Source organism: Pteropus alecto, unplaced genomic scaffold (genome assembly GCF_000325575.1).
Source record: "Pteropus alecto unplaced genomic scaffold, ASM32557v1 scaffold155, whole genome shotgun sequence".
In the NCBI taxonomy this organism is placed as follows: domain Eukaryota; kingdom Metazoa; phylum Chordata; class Mammalia; order Chiroptera; family Pteropodidae; genus Pteropus; species Pteropus alecto.
The window spans coordinates 7,153,703-7,167,501 of NW_006438113.1; the positions used below are offsets into that span (position 1 = coordinate 7,153,703).

General features: G+C 43.2%; 1 long non-coding RNA gene across 1 annotated transcript in view; it reads right to left on the reverse strand.

Annotated features, from left to right (window-relative positions):
• The window catches only part of LOC112482664, a 90,102-nt gene extending 86,334 nt beyond the window's left edge, over positions 1-3,768 (reverse strand). Inside the window, exon 1 of the long non-coding RNA XR_003047376.1 lies at positions 3,632-3,768. This is a non-coding gene — a long non-coding RNA (uncharacterized LOC112482664). The remainder of the gene's footprint in view (positions 1-3,631) is intronic.
• Positions 3,769-13,799: the final 10,031 nt, after the last annotated feature.

Sequence of the window (13,799 nt, forward strand, 5' to 3'; positions counted from 1 at the left end):
CTGGGGGGAGTGTAATCAATACCAAGCATTCAGCTTGCTAACATGAAGCACATTTCATACAAAGCTGGACATTTTTCTCCTTGTCATACAGAATTATCTTAATTATTGTTTCAAGGGACAGCCTTATATAGCATCATCTAGTAGTCCGGGAGGCGGCTCAGAAACTCGTCACTGAAATAATTTATGATTTTTCTTTCTAACATCTTGGTCTTGTTTGATATGCTTGCCATTTCTCCCTGACAGGGAGGTCGATTAAATCACATTTATATTGTAAACGTATGCATTGCTTTTTACCCAAGGCGCTGGATGAAGAGATAGAGGGGCCCCAAGGGAGGGAGAAGCCAATCCACTTTCATATTGCAAATTTCTGCTGTTCGGAAGAAATGAATGGTTGCCAGGGAGAACTGGGAATTACTTGAGGATGCAAAATGTTATTTTAGAATCCTTTTGAGAGGGTTTTTTCCTCCCCCATCTCCTTCAGCATTTTCACTTCTCCAGCTGCTAATGGAGGCCAGGACCAGTCTCTATGCAAACACCAAAGGAATGCACCTCGCTGGCTTTCTTCAGGGAATGGGCCTGAGCCAAATTTCGTGCTGGCAGACCTGAAGCAGGCTGCCTCTTGCTCTCAAATGAGGGTGGTGGGCACAGAGAAAAAAGGAGCTATTCACATTTTCCAGGGTATTTGATTGTCCCATCCGGGGCTTGATGAGGACCCTCTGGAAGCTGGTTGTTGGATTTGGTGTTGGGGGTGGGAGTTGTAAATAATAGAAAGTGTTGAAAATGAAGAGGGGAAAGGTCATTAGCAGGGACCAGGAAGAAGTGACACTGTACCATCATTAACCTAACCGAACTAATTAGGAAACATTCAGATTTTATAAATTATGCAAGACGCTCAATTTATACTTTTTCAAATTCCTACCATAACATAGATAATGAGGGAACATTTACAGTAACAGTGTAACCTAATCAAGAAACCCTTTCATTAGCATGAAATCTTCCAACACGGTGTTTGCGAGCACAACAAACGGAATTATAGATGCTGGGGGAAGCCAGGGGATAGGCTGGATTTGGGGAGGATGGAAAGGGTATGCTGAGTTCACATTCAGCAAGGCCTGTGGCTCTAAGAAGCCTTCCCTTCCCACCTCCAGCATGAAATAGAGGTTTCTTAGGGCTCAGTCTTGCAAAAGGGCCAGAGAGATCTGGAAGGTCCCTGTGACTTCCCAGTCCATTCTGGGGTGTAAGTTAGCTGGTGGGTGATTTATAACCGTCTCTTCTGTCTTGACTCTCTAAGCCTGGAAGACTGATAACCAAGAGCAAGACCAGCCTTTTCTACAGGTAGAAATACCCTTTCCCAAGAGGCCATAAGCCAGGCTCCCGTTGAAGGTGTTGTCCTCCATAAATATTGGACAAATGCTTTAAGTCCATTCATGGAGGTGACTTTGCCTGGTAGTTCTGAGCTCACTGCTAGTGGACAGAAGACAAGGAAGATAGTCCAAGTACCATTACAGAATCCCAGGACTCAAAAGGATCCCACCAAGATCAGTGGGGCCAGCTGAATCCCTCCAGTAAGAACTCATTGCCTCCTAGGAAAGCATAAATAATTATCAAGCCTTTCAAAGGCTCTCATAGGAAAGTGGCAAAAAGCAGAGGCTTCCAGTGACCTGTACAATTGCTGACCCTCCGGGTAGTGGGTTGGATGGTGGCTCTTATATCAGTCAAAATGCAACAGACTGGGTGGCTTTAATAACAAATATTTATTCCCACAGCTAGGAAGCTAGGAAGTCTGAGATCAAGGTGCAAGCAAGGTAGGTACTATTCTGAGGCCTCTTCTTGTGGCTCATAGGTGCCTACCATCTCACTGTGTGCTCACATAACCTCTTCTTTGTATACACAGAGAGAATCAGAGAGAGAGAGAGACAGACAGAGACAAAGACAGACAGAGAAACAGAGAGAGAGAGAGGGAGAGAGAGAGAGAAAGAGAAAGTGCTCTAATGTCTCTTTTTATAAGGGCACTAATACTCTCATGACCTCACCTAAGCCTAATTACCTCCCAAAGGCTCTATTTCCAAATACCATCACAATGGGGGGTAGAACGTCAACATGTGAATTTGGGGGAGACACATTCAGTCCATAACTCCCCCCAAAGGTATGTCCATGCAGTTTGTAAATGTGACCCTATCTGGACTAGGGCTATTCATAGATGTAATTAAATTAAGGATCTTGAAATGATATTACTCTGAATTATCTGAATGGGCCCTAAATCCAAATCAAGACACAGAGGAGCAGGCAAGGAGTTTCGAGCAATGTGTTTACAAATCAAAGAGCACCCAAGAATTGCTGCTGGTAGCCACCAGAAGCTGCGATAGACAAGGAAAGATTCTCCTCTAGAACCTTTGAAGGCAGTGTGGCCCTGTCTCCCTTATTTTAGACTTGTGGTTTCCAGAATTGTGAGAAAATGACTTTATGTTATTTTCAGTTACCCAGTTTGTGTGGTAATTTCTTACAGCAGCACTAGGAAACTAATACACTCTCTAAGTGTATTGATCAGGGCTCTCAAGAGAACAAATAGCAAAGAGATTTATTAGAAAGAATTGGCTCATGCAATTACAGAGACTAAGAAGTCCCATAATCTGCCATCTATAAGCTGGAGGCCCAAGAAAACCAGTAGTATAGTTCCAGTTTGAATCTGAAGGCCTGCGAACCAGGAGAGCTAATGGTGTAAGTTCTAGTCTAAGTCTAAAGGCCTAAGACCAGAGAGCCAATGGGGTAAGTCCCCAGCCCAAGGGCGGGAGAAGGTGAATGTTCCAGACTAATCAGTCAGGTAAAGAGAGAGATTGCTCCCTTCCTCCGTCTTTTTGTTCCATACCGGCCCTCAATGGCTTGGATGAGGCCCATTCACAATGGAGAGAGCAGTCTGCTTTACTCAGTCTGCTGATCCAAATGCTAGTGTCTTCCAAAAATGCTCTCACAGAAACTCCCAGAAAAAGCATTTCACCAACTATCTGGGTACCCTATGACTCAGTCAAGTTGCCACATAAAATTAACCCTCACATTAAGTCTCTTTGTCCACCATCTGCAATGTCCTGCATGTAGTATGTGTTCCATAGATGTGAGCAACTGGTATTAGGTAGAGCTGAGATCTGCCTCTAGCTCTTGTTCTACCCATTGGTCCTGATTCTAAGCCCCTAGTGCCACAGAGAATAGCCTGCTCCCCTCCTACCTTCAGAAACCTGAAGACAAGGGTATTTTATGCTCACAGCTAGATACCCCTTATTCATTCTACTGCTTCTTATACAACATAGGTGTGCATCATCTTACTGTTCTGGTAGTGAGACACTATTCTGTTTTTTGGGCAAACCTAGGCACAAGCCATGAGATGAACATAGGTGAAATAGAGTGCAACTTTCACTTCACTTATTCTAGAACCATTCATTTATTCACTCATCATTCATTCACTGAACAAAATATTGTAAAGATCTCAGAGCTGAGGATATAGTGATGAAAATAGATGAAATCCCTACTCTTATAGAGTTTTCAGACTAGCTTACTCCCTACTTCTCCCCCATCCCAACACACACACCCAGCAAGGACTCAATTGTGTGAGCAAGGCACCACTGTGGGCAAACCCTACCTTAGTTCTGAGTTCCTTCAGACCCAAGAACCTTGTGTGAGTCTAAGCCCAGGGCTCCATGGTTCTGTCTTTCATCAAAGTCTGGCATCCCCAGCACTGCAATCCTCCCAGGCAGTAGGGCTATTTCCAGTGCCGTCACGGAGATTACCTTCGCTATAGCTGTTCAGAGTGTGAGCTTCAATTACCCAATCTCTGGTTCAAGGAAACCCACGTCAGCGCCGGGGAATGTTCTCTCCCACATCATCACCCAGGTTTGCACATTCCCTCCAGTAATTTGCAAGCTATAGACTATAAATTCTGCCAGGAGGAAGCCAGGGACAATGATGTCCTGCTTTGCTTTCATAGCGAGTGGGAGGGATGGATCTTGGGTTTCTCTCCCTCTAGTTTTACCACTTACTAAGAAAAGAGAAAGAAGCAAAATGTTTCAAAAATTACTCCCAAATGTTCCTCTAAAAGCCTTAGGCTGACTCTGGCTGCCAGTGAACTATTCATAGGGTGACAATTTCATAGATCTTGGTCAATGAGCATAAATCTCTGCTTTGGGTGGGGCGATACTGTCCCCAGTTTGAGCAAGCACACACACAGTTGTTCCCAAATTTCTAGCCATTTGTCACCAGAATGGCACATCTAAATAATAAGCTAGAGGTTTCTCATCCAGAGGTTTGGGGATCAACCCAAAATCGTGCAAACGAGTATCTGAGATAACTATTTTCTAAAGGTGGAAGAAGAGCATCTTAGATCTGCAGCCAGCCCAAGTTCCCATAAGCCCACAGAGCCAGTTAGCAGAGAGACCTCTCCATCTTGTAGATGAGAGAACTGAGGCCCCCTGAGGTTGGAGAAGGAAAGAGTTTAGAATTAACAGATTGTTGGATTAGATTATTATTGAGACTAGATGAAACCATTCAAATGCTGTGTTCATCCAGTGACGTCAGCAGGACACAGTGATCATCTCCATTCTATGGCACAGCAAATAGGGACCTTCATAGGTGATGCTCAGCACTCGGTGTCCTGGTCAGTCAGTGTAGAATCAGGTATTTGAGCTCTAGTCCATTGCTCTTGCATATACACTCCAGTAGTAGCCTCTTATCCATCAGGTTAGAGTGAGCTCAAACCTATGCCTAGCTCTGAAGAAGATAAGAACAGTCATATGGCACATTTGGAAGTGATATTTCATGACTTTAAGTAAAAATACAAGGGGAAATATGTGTTTCAATTGCATCATTTTAGTACCTAAGACTTAATGAGAGTAAGAGGTGAGGATGTGGAGTGGGAGGGAGTACAAAGGAGAGAGTAGGGCAGAGCCAATGTGTGGGGAGAAGCAGGAACACCTTACGGAAAGAGACTGTGGCACCATACTACACACAATTTCCCTTCGGTCTCAATTTCCTGTGAGGCCTCACTGAGGTGCAAATCCTGTTTCTGAAGCTCCAGGAAAACCTGTATCTTTCAACAAAACTTCTTCAAGAGCTGCTTGAGCAGTCCTCTCTTCCTGGCAATTAAACGAACCCAAGTGAAAATGTCTGTGACCATCTCCCCAAACCACACTTGTCAGTGCACAGGTTTCATCCTTTCTTTCTCTCAGATGCACATGAGCATCAACATTCCAAGGTATAGCCCTCTCCTATGGTGCTTGTGTCCTGGCTACAGAATTGCCCAGATCCACTTCAAAAGTCATTTAGCTACAGTGCTTTATTCACAGTAACAACTAACTCAGATCAAACTCACCTGATAGTGAGATGCTAGTTACTGCACCATGTTGGACATACTCTGTGCTATTGAATTTTTGTTACAGGCCAGGGACACAAGGTAAACAACATTGACAATGGAACAGAAGAGCAAGTGAAGTTTGTTGGAGACCAGAAGAGACTTCAGACAGGGGAGTCAAGGAGTCTTCCCAGAGGGAATGCCACTAAACTGGACCTTAATGGAATGTCCACTTGTAGGAAGGGTGAGGAGAGGGTGGGAAGGGTATTCCAGGCAATGAGGTAAGGGTGTGGGGGCATGAACACATCCAGCTCATTTGGAGAATGCTGATATACGCTATTGATCTCAGCCTGCCTCATCAGCTATCAGCTATGGCTACTAATATCTCTTGAGGGACATGGGTGACAAAGAACAGGAAGAAAACAAAGTCATATTTCTTTTCAAATTTCCTGCTTTGCTCCAATCAGTTAAAGGCCAGTGATGTCACCAGATGTTATTATGTATGATGAGATACCCTGGGGATGCAGCTTTTTCCGAATTTCACCGATGAGGCACATGTGGCCCAGAAAGGTGAAGTAATTTACCTGAGGTCACCCAGCAAGATAATAAAATAGCCATGACAAGGATCCATTTTTGCCGACCCCAGACCCCTGGCATGTTCCACTATACCTTTTTCAGGGCAGCCAGCTGTGAACATCTTTTGATTCTCTCCCCAGTGGACTCTATAGTGAGGACTCTCAGGACCTAGCCTTTCATTATTTTTAATGCTGTTTACATATGAGAAAAAGACAAGATACACGAGGTGGTCAGAAGGTACAAAAGAGCACCCAGTCAAGTTTAACACTCCTGGGAGCTATAGTGCTCCTCCCTTCTCCCTCTACCTCTCCACCAAACTCCTCTGATTGTTAGGAAATTAATTGAGGCTGCCATCTGACTCCTAGCTGAGGGGCTGAGGTTGAGTCAGAGAATTGATGGCCTCTCCTGGCAGTGATGGAGGGGCTGGGGGCAGCCAAGGTTAGAAATGCAATTTCACAGAGGAGTTGAGGACGGCATGGGGGAGGGGAGAAGGGGCAGAGAGGAAAGAGGGATTAGTATGGAGAGCCACTGAGGGCTGGTGGCAGGTTTCCACAGCCAAGCTTGGGGCTCCCTGGAGGCTGAAGAAAAGTGAACTCTCTCTGTTTGTTTCTACAAAGAGTGCCTTCTTAGGAGACCAGCTTTTCCCCCTTCTAAATCTCTGTGCCCTTTAAGACTTAGTTTTCTTCCCTCAGGAAGTCTCCCTTGACCACCTTCAAGGCCAAGCTATAAACCCCTCCTCTCCTACAATCCCATAATATTACTCTATCTCAGCCCTTACTGCTTGGTACTGGGATTGTGTGTGTGTTTATGTATTTGGTGTTTGTTTTTGTGTGTGTGTTTGTGTGTATGTGTGTATGCATGTTTGTGTGTTTGTATGTATATGTGTTTGTGTGCATGTGTGTATAGTGTGTGTGTATGTGTGTGTGTGTGTGTGTGTGTGCTGGTTCTCTGCTGGACATGGACTGCTTGAGGGTATATCAAAGGAATTTCTGTTTCCTCAGGGCCTGGACCTAGGAAAATCTCAACACATGAGCGAGTGAGTGAATGAATGAACTAACAAATGGACTATCTTTGGGACACATCTTGGAGGAGAGAGGGCTGCTTCATTGGTTGTCTGTCCACTCTACTAAGAGCTAGCCTCCTTGAGGGCAAGGATTTGGTCTAGATTGAGCACCGCTGGGAACCCAGTGTCTACAGCAGGGTGTCTTAGCCCCAGCACTACTGATGTTTGGGGCCAGATAATTCTTCATCGTCAGGGTCATCCTGTGCATTGTAGAATGTTTAACAGCATCTCTGGTCTCTACCCTCTTGATGCCAATAGCAGCCCCTGGCTCCCAGTTATGACAGTCAAAAATGTCTCCAGATGTTGTCAAATGTCCTCTGGAGGGCAAAATAGCCCCTAGTTGAGAAATATGGGCCAAAGGGGATGTTTGGCACAGAGTCAGCTCTAACTAATATTGTTGACTAACTAGCTGACCTTTCAGAGCCTTGCAGCTATCTCTGGCTTGCCCAGGTTGACTGCCAGCCCAAATAATTTTGAAAAAGGAAAACAAAGTCAGAGGACTCAAACTTCTCAATTTCAAAGCCTACTAAAGAGCAACAGTAATCAAGATAGTTTGATATTGGCATAAGGATATAATCAATGGAATAGAGAGTCCAAAAGTAAACTCATATGTTTATGGTCAACTGATTTTTGACAACGGTGCCAAGACCATTCAATAGGGGAAAATAATAGTGTTTTCAACAGATCATGTTGGGAAAAGTGGTTAACTATATGCGAAAGAATGAAGTTGAATGCTTACCTCATACCATATACAAAAATTAACTGGAAGTGGATCAAAGACCTAAATGTAAGAGCAAAAACTACAAAACTTAGAAGAAAACATAGGAGTAAATCTTCATAACTCTGAATTTGGCAAAAGGTTCTCAGATATGACACCAAAATCACAGCAACAAAAGAAATATAGAAAAACTGGATTTCATCAGAATTAAAAACTTTTGTGCTTCAAAGGATACCATCAAAAAAGCGAAAAGGCAAACCACACAATGAGAAGAAATATTTCTAAATTATATATCTGATAAGGGTTTGTATCTAGAATATACAAAGACGTCTTATAACTCAATAATATAAAATCAAATAGCCCAATTAAAAAATAGGCAAAAGATCTGAATAGACATTTCTCCAAAGAAGATATGCAAATGGCCTATTGTCCAATTGGCACATGAAAAATGCTCAATATCATTAGTCACCAGAGAAATGCAAATCAAAACCACGATGAGATACCACTTCACACCCACTAGGATGGCTAAAAGCAAAGTCAGATAACAAGTGTTGACAAGGATATGGAATGATTAGAAACCTCATATGGTGCTGGTGGGAATATAAAATGGTGCAGCCACTTTCAAAAATAGTCTAGCTGTTCTCAGAAAACTTAAACATAGAGTTGCTTCATGACCCAAAAGTTCCACTTCTAGGTATATACACATAAGAGAAATGAAAACATATCCACACAGAAAATATACACAAATGTATACAACTCAAACATCTATCAACAGATGAATGGCTAAACAAAACACGGCTATTCAGCCACAAAGTGGAATGAAGAACTGATAGATGCTACGACACAGTTGAACCTTGAAAACATTGTCCTAAGTGAAAGAAGACAGTCACCAAAGACTACATACTGTATGATTCCATTTATATGAAAGTCCAAAGTAGGCAAATCTATAAAAACAAAAAGTAGATTAGTGGTTTCTTAGTTTTCTTAGAGCTGGGGTAAATGATGGAAGAGCAGAGGCATGACAGCTAAAGGGTACAGAGCTTCTTCTTGAGGTGATGAAAATGTTCTAAAACTGATTATGGTGATGGTTGCACATATTTGTCCAAAACTATTGAAGTCTGCACTTTAAATGGGTAAATTGTATGGTATGTGAATTATATCTCAATAAAGTGGATTTTTTAAATCTTAAGAAAAAAAAGAAAAAAGAAAAAAAACATGTATCCTCAAACATTGGATTGGTTAGAATTTTAGAAAAGACATCCTACAGATTTTACAAATGCAGAAACTCTACCTCAGAAATGAGTGTTAATTGAACCCAGGTTACACAGCACACCTGTGACAGGGCCAGACTAGAACTGTTATCCAACTGCCACAAATTTGAGGCAGCATTGAGCCTCTGACTCAAGTTGTCCATCTGCAATATGGGGGCTCCCTCTCAGCCCTTATTTCCCAAATCCCAGCCTTCATGCTAAAAGGGAGAGGATGTGCATATGGGTTCAGAAATTCTAGGTGAAGAGGGGCAATCTTCCCTGCACCATGGTTTGGGGTGTCCTTATCTTCAGTGTGTCTGACAGCTCCATCAGCCTGGGCCTCTGTCCCAGCTCTGCTTCTCCCTGCAATCAGAGCCCAGGGCCGTTTAGGCGGGAGCCTGGCTCTCTCCATCGGCTCTCTCCATCTCACGGATTCACTGGGTTCCTGCTTCTGGCTGTGATGAATTGGTGATGTCTGGAAGCACTTTACAACCAGCGACAAATCATGCTTAAGTCCTCCTGCGTTCATTAGTGTGACATTAATCCTGATAGACTCATTTGGGGTATAAGGTGAGCGAGCACCGTGTATGTATACCCAGTCCCCCTAAATCACTTGGGCTGTTGAATCTCATTCTGGAATAGCTGGGATTCTCTTTCCAAAAAGCCCCCCAAGAATTCTTTGTCAGGAGGCGAGAAGGTGATTTGAAACATGCCAGTGTCTCAGTCTCCTACTAGGGACAGAGCGAAGGAGAGAGGCTTGGGGCCCCTAGGTGCGGGGTAGGAGGCCAATATTGGCTGCACTGTGCCAGCCACAGCCTGAAATTTCATGAGGAGCTGCAGGACTCTGGTGACCAGACACTAGCCTGTGCTCAAGCCACAGTGTTGCCCATGGCTTCCTGTTATATTATGTCCAGGCCCCCAAGGCCTCATTGCCCAGTTCTGGGGCCTACGGCAGCCCCCATCATCTACAGGGCCCCATCCAAGCTCCTTCAAGAGCACTGGACCAGGTAATGGCAGCTAGTGTGCATCCTGAGCAAAGGATTTCCCCTCTTGGGAGGCCAGTTTCCTCATTCTTAAAACTTAGAGACTCAGTTGAGAGCAGGGACCAGGTAAGTAATGTAAATTGAGTAGAATGGAGGAGACGGGAAGAAACTGGAAAATGCAGGCCGTATCTACAAGGTTTTGAAAATTAACAAAAGTAATAATAATAAATATTCTATGGACCAGACAAGGTGTCTGCAATATGCATTATCCAGCCCAGGGTCACCAACTGATGGCCCTTCTCTAAACCTTTCCCAAGGTCCCTTATACCTCTGATACCCCATCATCTTTAAAAACAATCTATTGCCCAGCCTTCTCCCACCTCCTGCCCCACTCGCTGCCTCACCCCCATGTCGCAGGCCAACTTGTTCACCACCACCCTCTATGCCAAGCTTGCCACCAACTCTGTGCTTTGGCACATGTTGTACACACCCTTTCTCTCTTCAAACCCTCCTACTCTTCCAGTCCCTGGTCGAGGCTGACTTTGTTCCATTGAACTCCCAAGGCCAGAGTGGCCTTTCCCTCATCTGATCAGAATAGCTGTGACTCTGCAGGTGTGGCCTCCAGGGACAGGTTCATCATTGCAGCCTTGTGATGGCAGGGCCCACATGCTGGGGTGTGCACCAAGATGGCACTGAGGCCCGAGTCTCTGCTCATCCCTGTGGGAAGGAGGAGAAAGGGGCACCAACTCATATCAGGCAGCTGCCTTGTGTGATCATGCACATGAGCCCCCTTCACCCTCACCACAATCTAACGGCATCTATTCCTTGACCCCCACTTTATTTATGAGAAAACTGAAGTCCTAAGGGGATGTAATAAAGACAAAAGGGGATCTTGGTTTGGATCAATATTTGCTTCTGTTTTTTGAAAAAATAAAATGGCCATAATCTCCTCTTTCCCACTAGAGTTGGTACAGGGATGGCAATGGAGGAACAGAATTCTCACTGGGGCAGCCAAAGTCATCAATATCCTGTTTAAGAGGAAAATATGGTTAACAAATTATGACATGTGAGACAGGGAATGGAAACAACAGCATCTAGCTCTCCTTAGCAATCCCTTCTCCCAACAACATCAAAACATTTTGGCATCTTTAAGATTAAGGCAGGAGACAGCCCCTGGCCTCTAATTGCTCTCAGTCAAAGACTATAGCTAACATGTTATTAAATATGTAAATAATATGAAAGCCAGAAGAGAATTAATATTTCATATATAATGAGTTAAGATGAATTCTCCTGTGTCTAATTTTCTGTTTTTAAATACATAATGCACTGTGGAGTCCAAAGTGATTCACAGTATTTTATATTGGTTAAAGACGTTCGGGGTTTCTCTGAAGCAGCTTCCTAAATGATTAACCTGAATATTATTATTACAAATAGGATTTGTTTTTTAAAAAATTAATTCTGTGGTTAATCAGGATAAAAAGTGTAGAGTTCTTTACTGGTGGGCCAGGAAAAAGGAACTGAGAGAAGGGTTACAAATCCTAATGCCTACAGGGGCCTGGAGAGTAACTGAATAAAGTAGAAGGAAGCAGAATTAAGCAGGCCAGGGGACAAGAGGGAGCGGTGGGGACTATAGCAAACAGTGGGAGTCTAAGCCTCATCTAGAGGGAGAGCCAGTTGTCCCAAGCCTGAAGTTTAGATTTTTATGTGAAATTTGCTAATATATAAAATTGGTTTCTAAATCCAATATTTTTAAACATTGTGGATTCAAAAGAAGACGATCCAGGGGCTACCTCCAGGTCACAACCTCCAGACTGAGACATGTGGCTGGAGGGACTGTTGCCACCAGTTCTGGGTCCTGCAATACCTGGTGCAGTGGAAAGAGTTTGCTCTCACTTTGACTAGAGGATAAACTGGTAAATAAAAAACCAGATTAGTCAGGCTTTTTGGAGGGCAATTTGGCAGGATATGAAAAAGTGAAAATCTTTCAACCTACCAGTTCTACTCCAGTTCTACTTCTAAGAATTTATCCTAAAGAAATAATTAAGAATTAGCCAAAAATTGCTCTGTAACTATGTTCTTCATAGTACTGTTTAAAATAGCAAAAAATAGAAAATGGAAGCTTAAGTTCCAACATTCAAATATGATTATTAAATTATACTATGGTGCATCTAAAAACATTACAACTGTGTAGTCTTTGACAAATACAAATCGGTATGAAAAACAAATTTAAAAAGACCATGGATGATATATAGTATAATCATAATATTGTTTTTTTTAATAGACATCTATTTATCTGCCCAAGGAAAAGGTGGGAAGGTGATAAACCAAGTAATCAGCAATGGTTATCTCTAGGTGAGTGGTACAATTGCAAGGTAAATTCTATCTTTTTCTTTTTGCTTGTCTATGCCTTTTAAATGATTTCAAATGAACTTTCAGTGCTTCTATATAAAATTAATAAATGAAATAAACTCAATATGACATAGTACAATGTAAAAGCTTTCACTGGCCCGTGGGAGTTTGCCCATCTAGATCCCCATCTTCACTCTGTTGATGACTCTGTGTGGGCTGATGAGGGCTTTCACCTACTGAATCTTATAGTTCTCATCTCAGGAATGAATGATGGTGCTACATAATTTCTAAGGTCTCTACGATTTGAGACCACAGTCAAGGGACTTGGAGGGCATGGTAGCTCGCCTACTTATTCACAAGAATTAATTGACTGTCAGTTGGATGCCAAGGCTTGTGCTGGGCTCTGAGCTTGACACTGTCCTCTAAGAACACTCAAGTGAGAGGCAGAGAGATACAGGTAAACAGCACTTACCTCTACCTTACTACATCATGTTTATACACAGGATTCTACAGAAGTGCAGAGGAGGGGCACCTACTTTAAGGACAAGTCAAAGATTTCCTAAAAGAAATTATACCTGAGAGCTGAATCATAAAAATGAGCAGGAATTAGCCATTCAGACAAGGAGACAGAGAAAGGCATTCCAGGGAAAAGAAAGAGCATGTACAAAGGTATTGAAGCGAGCATGCAGTGCTGGTGTTAGGGTATAAGAGGTAGGGACTAGATCATAAAGGTACTCTGTACTCTGCTTAGGAGTTGGGATTCTAAACTGGGGTGAAGGGAGCCTTGAAGTTTTTAAAAATTAAGAAATTCATGTAGCCAGATTTTTAGAAACCTTCATGGCAGCAGGAAGGTGGATTGGAGGGAACAGGCACCAGAGAGCCTATTATAATAGTCTAGGTTGGAAATTGTGGCTGTGGCTATGGAGAGGTGAGACTTTGGGACCTACTGTATGAGCGAGGCAGAGAAAGGAAGCTAAGATGACTCCCAGGTTTGGGGCTCTGACAGCTAGTGGGTGGGTATGTCATTCTCTAAAATAGGAATTACTGGAGAAAAAGCAAATTTTTGGAAAAGATTCATGTTAAGTTGTAAGAGGTTATGTGATACCCAAGTGGATGTGTAAACTAGGCAAATGGATGAATGTATCTGGAATTCAAGAAAGGTCTAGATTTGGAATTCATCAGAGAATTACCTACAGAAGCCAAGGTAGGGATGAGATGACTGACCCAAGAAGAGAGAGAAGTAAGCTGTGCATGGAACCCTGGAAACCACAGGCACAGAGGGGTCAGATGGAGGAAGAGGACGAGGTCCAATGAAGGAGGCTGAGAAGGAGGATTCAAAGGGAAGGGGGAGAGTTTGACAGCACAGAAGCCCAAGGGGAAGAACATTCTAGGAAATAGAAGATGACCAGAAATGTCAAATGCTTCTGCACAGTCATATAAGATAAAGCCATTGATGGTATGGAGCGGGAAGAGAAGTCCACAGGGGAGTGAAGACAACTCTCTCAAGAACAGTGAAATTGTGGAA